Source organism: Teleopsis dalmanni, chromosome 2 (genome assembly GCF_002237135.1).
Source record: "Teleopsis dalmanni isolate 2A chromosome 2, ASM223713v2, whole genome shotgun sequence".
In the NCBI taxonomy this organism is placed as follows: domain Eukaryota; kingdom Metazoa; phylum Arthropoda; class Insecta; order Diptera; family Diopsidae; genus Teleopsis; species Teleopsis dalmanni.
The window spans coordinates 72,640,115-72,647,705 of NC_051847.1; positions in this window are offsets into that span (position 1 = coordinate 72,640,115).

The window sequence follows — 7,591 nt, forward strand, 5'->3', positions numbered from 1 at the left end:
ACCTTTGGTCGAGATATTATCAAAACAAAAATTATTATTATTTCCATACTCTATTAGGAGCTTAAGGAGTCTACAAAAGCTATTCAATGGTTCCTATTTTGTGCCATTGCTCTTAACTCGTTAAACGATTTACCCGTCACCTGCTGAACCGTCCTTCTCCAGGTCAATGCTGGTCTGCCTCTTCGCCTAGTCCTCTGGGTGTTCCAAGTAAGTGCAACATGCGCGATATCTTCATAAGGCTTACGCAGTGTATGTCCAACCCAACCATTCTTCTTTCTTTTAATCTCATTGTTTATGTTTGTTTGGTATGTTATTCTCCATAACGCTTCCATCGAAATCGTTCTAGGCCATCATATGCCTAATATGTTGCGTAGGCATCGATTGATAAATCGACAAAAGAATAAGTGTTAATATATGTTATATTTTATGTATTATCTTATATATAATACTTCAATGCAGTTTCAAAACTTTGTGTAATGAGTATCTAAGATTCAGCAAAACTAAAACTAGTATCTTTACTAATTTTTAATATTTTTAATATAGAAACAAATATCTATTGTTTATGGTTTTCGTTTAAATATATAATATAACAGAAAAATATTCCTATAAGATAAGATTAAGACAATTCATAGACAGTATGGTTCCGGGGTATTTACACCAAAAAAACTTTAATTATTTTTTAGTTGTCTTAATATTACAACTCATAAAATATTATCATTTATTTTTGTTTTATGTTCAATTTTTTTATTGTTTTTATTATTATTTTATTTAATTTTTATTTCATTTATAATTTTATTATTTAATCGAACTAAAATAAATTTAAGAATTGATGCTGAAACTTCCTTTACGAGTATCTAATACGTTTTTCATTATTTATCTTTTACCGCTCAAGTCAAATCCTCTTCACGTAGACGTAGATTTTGCAGATATTTAGAATTTTTGTATTTTTCCACATTATTTTTAACACCAAAAAGAGATAAAAATCTAAAAGTACAAAGTCACAAACATAATGCTTCCCAAATCTGTTCTAAATACCTTAAAAGCTGATTTTTCACTGAAAGACTTTGGTTGCGTAGCAGTCAAGCAGCGCATTTTTATCATATTTTCATAGTAAAATATCAACTCTTCGTTATGTTATTTGTATTGGTGAAAGGGAAGACTTCAGAAGGACTATGAAATAAATTTTTTTATTTGTAAGAAAAATTCTGTGGAAAAAACAATTTTATTTGTGAAAACTTTTGTTGAATAGAAAAAATTTTATTTCATATACTTTTTATGTGTAAAAAGGATACGTCATATATGTCCCGGGGTTAACGAAAAGCAAATTAAGGTGATGGTACCATATATTTCTCGCATAAATTTAGATTTTTATGTTTTAGTTAGCGACAAATTTTATGTTTCAATTTTATAACAATATTATCCTTTGTTTTGACGGTTTCCTAATAATATTTTGGAACCCTTAAAATACGTTAAATAAAGGATAATACTTTATAGAGAATTGAGTACGATAGTTTTTGGGATAAATAATAAATAAAGCTATATATATAGAAATATTCGTAACAGTAAATGAAAGTGAGACCGTTCGCATGAAAAAATCTTGATTTCATTGTTTTAAAAATCTTTGCGTTCTTATCAAAAATTCGTTCAAAATTTGTTTGAACAACTTTTTAAATACTTTTTTACAATAATAATATTCTTAAGTAAAAGAAATTTAAATATCTCAAACTGATCCAAATCGTTTATATTACGAATAAACTTGTATATAGGGCAGCTAGTTAACTTAAGGATTGCTCTCGTTTGTTCTCAGCTGCAAGTTTCTATAAAACTACCATTGCAGAAGTTTATGATAATCGTTAAAGTTTTTTGACCAAAGTTATGTTCTTAAACTTTTTTCGTTTTTGTATAAAACAATTTCTGTTCTTGATAAAACAAGTTTTCCACTCACTTCTTGTCAATTGATTTAAAGTGCAGAACATTCCGGCATCCACAAAATTGCCTTGGTTTTCCTTTGCGGTATGGAGCGCTTGTCTGCTTGCAAGACGAATTCTGAATCTGCCTTCGAGTAATGCAATCAGTATGCAAATATAAATTAATAAATTGTACAGATGGCAACTGATTTTCAACAAACTTAATGCATTTTAAGGGATTGCATTGCATATTTGATGAAAAGTCAAAACAAAGCAAAAGTACGTACTACGTAGAACAATAAAATTTATTCAAATAGGCAAACTTTTTAAGTTGTTTTAAGTGATGGCAAAAAGATTAAGGTGCACTTTAAAGATTGTTCAGAAAGAAAAAAAATAATCAGAAAAATAAATAATTTCTGAACTTACAAACATTTGGATTCTTTGTTATGAATTACAAATAAATTTTGTATTTATGATTCTTAATTCAAAATAAAACTTCCTTGAACTAATTTTAGTAAGTTAAGTCAGGATAATTTCTTCTTAGTTTTTGTTGGATGTAGTGTTATAAAATGAAGCAATTTTATGGGAAGATAGTTCTTTAACTTCAGCTTTCTTTTAAATGAATCGCTTTAATTTAAAAATAATTTTAGTCTTATGACAAAAAATTTATTTCAACGAGACAAGTGTTGTAATAGTGCGAAAATATTGCTATACAAAATTGAAAGTCTGTTTTAAAAAACACCAAATATTCATCAGAAGTAATGTTTGGAAAAGACTGTTGATATAATTCCCCTCATATTAATTTAGCTATTACGTGTATTTGTTTGTAGATTTGGAAGCGGTTCCAAGTCAAGTACTATGTGACCACACAAGTCGCGACTAAAAAGTATAAGAATTTACTTAAATATAGTATGTATTTATACTTACCATACATATACTTATACTTTAAGGAATACTGTTGGAATACTTTTTTTTTACTCAATCTTCCTCGACGATATCGCTTTTATAATAATATACTAATGAAAACATTGTTCTTTACTATTGTTAGTTTATACACTAAAGGAACTGAGTGCTATGTTTTAAAGTTCGGAATGGTTCGACATTATACCACTTCACCACAACTCTCTTAAATCCTTCAAGACGATATTTCTTTCTTTTTACTCATAATTTTTTAAATTTAATTTAATTCCCACTCGATTACTCGTATTTTGATAAGTTATTGCCAAAATTCTGCATTATTGAACTATAGTTTAGTTGACTATCAGTATTAGTATATTTTACTCAAATTTCTATTGCAGCTTCTCTCAAACGAATATGAAATTAAATGCAGATTCCTTTTCTTGGATACGGATCGGGCCTGGTCTCCGTTCTGGTTTCGTTTCGGTTCAAAAAATAAATATGTCGGTTCGATTCCGATTCGATGCCCTTGTTAAAACAATCAAATGGTGCGTCATCTTAAATGTCTTTTGTGTCTTCCTAAAAATCCATCTTACAGCATAAACTATTTTATGGTTGTAAGACATTATTATCATCAAAAAATTTTCTAAATTTTTCTATAGAGAAGTATTGTTTTAATTTAAGCAACAAATATTCTGCTTTATGTATGTTAACATTGTTAACACATATAACTAGTGATACAACCAATACACAAAAATGCTTGGCTCCCTGAACAAGAAGGAAGCGGAGTTTCACAACTCTTGTTACTTTTTGGACACACTAATGTTCTTTAAATTAGCTTGCATTCAGAAGCGCCTGTTTTACCTTAGGGTCTAATACTAGAGAATACCAGTATAAACAATATTCATACATTTGGTATTATTTTAGATTTAATAAAAGGTATTTACTAAATAATTTCTATCATTCTACTAAAACAAAACAAAAAGGTTTGAATATAACCACAAGACCATTTTTGAACAAGTTATATATAATTTTTTTTTACAACTTTAGCAATCGGTATAATACTTTAAGAATCAAGCCTAACAATGATTCCACTGATTATATTTTCTTATTCCAACGTATATGCAAATGAAACCATATCATTTTAGAAAAGATTTCAACATCTTCTACTTTATATGAAACGTAATTAAATTCTGTTAAATTATTATCAATGACTTTTTCAACTAATTTTCTAAATTAGCAGCATGAAATTTATAATAACATCCCTGCTTCATGAAGTTATCTTAAGCGTTTCCAACAACGAATCTCTGCAGGAAATATTTTAATAAATTTAATTAATTTGGTGTATTTTCTCACAATAACCTCAATTCAAGTAAGAAAATTTATTTTTCCTAACGCAATGGAAATTTATCTAAACTGTAAATTTTTATGGCCATTTAATTTTTGTGTTTCAAGTAATTTGGCGCTTACTTCAACGGTTTTATGTGCATATTACACTTTACTAGATGTTTTCTATTTACTTAACGATCTTCTAAATTGCTGCCATGTCATTTTGTGGGATGTTTTTCACCTGAATATTATTTGGTTTACTCCGTAGCATTGCAAAAGTGGAGTAATTTTGTTTGAAATGGAGCTGTTTTCAATAGAGATTTTCAACTTGTTTTCAGCTATTTATGTTAGTTCAATATTTACTTAATTTTAGGTTTAAATGTTTTACATCTGAGCTTGAAACTTGGTTAAATGTTTTCAAGCATTACTACTTCAAAAACTATACAAAAACAAAAATGATTCTCAATAAAAAGTTCAATTACTGTTATTTTGAATATTTGATTTTATGTAAAGATTGCACAATATGAGTTAACTTGTTCACAAAAAAAAAAAAAATGTATTAGAGGTCGCTTCATTGAAATCGAAATTTAGGATCAAAATCTGGAATCGAAATTTGGAATGAAAATTTCGAATCGAATTTTGGAATGGAACTCAGTAATTACAATAAACTCTATATAACTTTACTAATCCTACTATTACAATAAATCACTTCCGTACAGATTACTAAAGATGAAGAAAATAAAGAAGATTGCACCATGATAACCGGTACGTATTGTATTCAATACAATCACACTGCAGTGAGAATCGTCAGCTACTGAGCCAGAAACTACTACTAAATGCCTGTCCTGCATAATTGATTTTAACTGCAGATGTTTCTTCTGTTATATTTTCCCTTCACTCATACTTATTCATACCACAAAACTAACTTTTACATAATTAGTACAACACTAATCATTATCATATATCAAAATAATAATAATACACACAAAATGAAATTCAGACTAAATCTATTACAATACCTTCAATATCAAGTGCATAAGAATTATAATTTTCACTACTAATTCTAAAGTTAAAGTCATTAAATCCTACATGATTTTGTAGTTTCACATAGCTCAGCAAATAAAGACAACGAGCTGTTTTGTGCTGTTTTGTGCTGTTTTGTGAAAAACAGCTTTTCGTTATTTTAAACCTCGAATAATATTTGCAACACCAAATCGACAAGTCGACAAGTTAAAAAAGATACAAAGACAACGACAATATATTTTCTTTCGGGACCAGAAAAAAAAGTTGCATATAATAATTCATAACAAACAATGTACAGGATATGCTTAACAGAGCTCAGTGTTTAAATAGTGCTATGATACTAACTAATAACAAAAAATAAAACATCTCTAAATAGGGTAGCCCTATCTTGCCGGAAAATCTATACTTGCATATGGTTCATTTGCTTTCAAAAATGATAAAAGTATCAAAAGTATTTTATTGTGTTTAGTATATCAGTCAGTTACATATTAGTTGGAAGAACAATGGAACGATTATAATGTAAAGAGAAAGAGATATAATAAGTACTAATAAAAGTAAAGTATAAATTAAGAATAAGGAAAAAAATTTCACGTTCCATAGTAAAAGATAATTTTAGGTTATATGATTCACAAAAGCCCTTAATAAGTAAAGATTGTAAACAAACATAGTTGCCAAACACTGAAAAGATATGTAACAATTATTTGAAACCAACTTTTACAAAAATAAATAGCGTATGTTAAGCCACAGTGTTAAGCCCCGCAGCTAAAAATTTGTTTTAGGTGGCGATTACAGATAATTTCTGATAATTTAAAAAATAATTTATGTCTTATTATTATTGTTTATTAAAAGAAGTATACATTCATTAATTAATACTATGATAACCAGCAGTTATACATTTACAATTCAGCAATACACTGAAGAAAGAGTGAGGAAGTAGTCCAGGTTGTTGGCAAATTGATCAAAAATTTAACAGTTAATTCGAATTTCAAAATGTGTAATTAATTTCTAGCAAATTAATTCAAGAATCAGTATATTATTGAAAACCGAATGTTTTACTTAAAAAATAAAAATATATAAAATTATATGAGATTCCCCTAAAATTCCTCTCATATTATATAACACATTATGTTAATAAAAAAAATATTGCAATTAAATACTTGTTTATGTTTTATTTGTTTGTATTAAAAAACAATAGCTCAACATAAATGGTAAGCAACAAAAATATCATTAAAATCTCGTCCATCAGAACTTAACCATTTATTACTCTCACTTGCAATACAGCCTCTATACTGCAGTACAGAGTATTTATTGTTTATTTTAACAACAAATAAATTAACATTAAAAAAAAAACAACAAAAAATGATCAAGTTTACATATAAAAATGTGTTAATGTACCGAAAACACTTACCGTTGTTTAATAAGTTGAACAATAATTCACCTTCAAGAAGTTTCCACTCTTTACACACTCTAAATTGATTTTTAAAAAATTATTTTTTAAATTAAATTCACTAAATAAATTCACTAAATATTTAAATAATTATATATTTTATCTAAATAACTCATATTAAATAAAATAAACACTGAAATTTAAAAAAAAAACAATAAATTCTTAAGCCGACGTTAATTTGAACACGAAGCAAAACCAAACGCAGAACCGAACTTCTTCGCAAATTAGAGCGACTAATTTTCTCATTGTTTAAAGATGCATGGCAAGTTTATATTTTGTTATTGTTTGTTGCTAAACAGTAGCAGTAAACATTACAAATGTTTATAAACAAATCATTTTTTCTGCTTATCGATATTTGCTTGCGGTAAATTTAGTAAATATTGTTGTGTGTTGTTGTTTTCGAAGTTATAAACATTAGTACCGTTGACTTCAATTCAATTTTTGCATTTAAGTTAGAAAAATTGATCAAAACCGAAATATACAAAATAAAGCCTAATCTATTTCATTTTGTTATTAAAAAAAAAGCTAAGTATGATATACATATAATAATAAGATATTATATTTCATATATAAAGATATCAGGTCGTTAATAATTAATTATTGTAATAGATATTCAATTTAAATATTAATAACGCGCATTTGTAAATGTATTTAATATGTATTAAGAGTATTTAATTTAATTTATATGAATTTAGATGGAATCCAAGTAAAAGAAAATAATTTAAAAATAAGGAATTAAAACTTAATTATGAATATTGAATATATTGAATTGTATATTGACCGTAATGACTTTCGAAATATTAGGTTTTACATTTTGTTTGAGTAAAACAAGGATTTTTAAACCATTATGAAAATTTTTCGGTACTCGAGACGTCGAATTTAGCAGTAGAGATCCGGTAATTATACTGTCATAAACTAAACCAATAATTTTAAAAGTAAAAACCAGCAACTCAAACAACTTATAAAAATAAGTCTTAAAAGGAAGAGG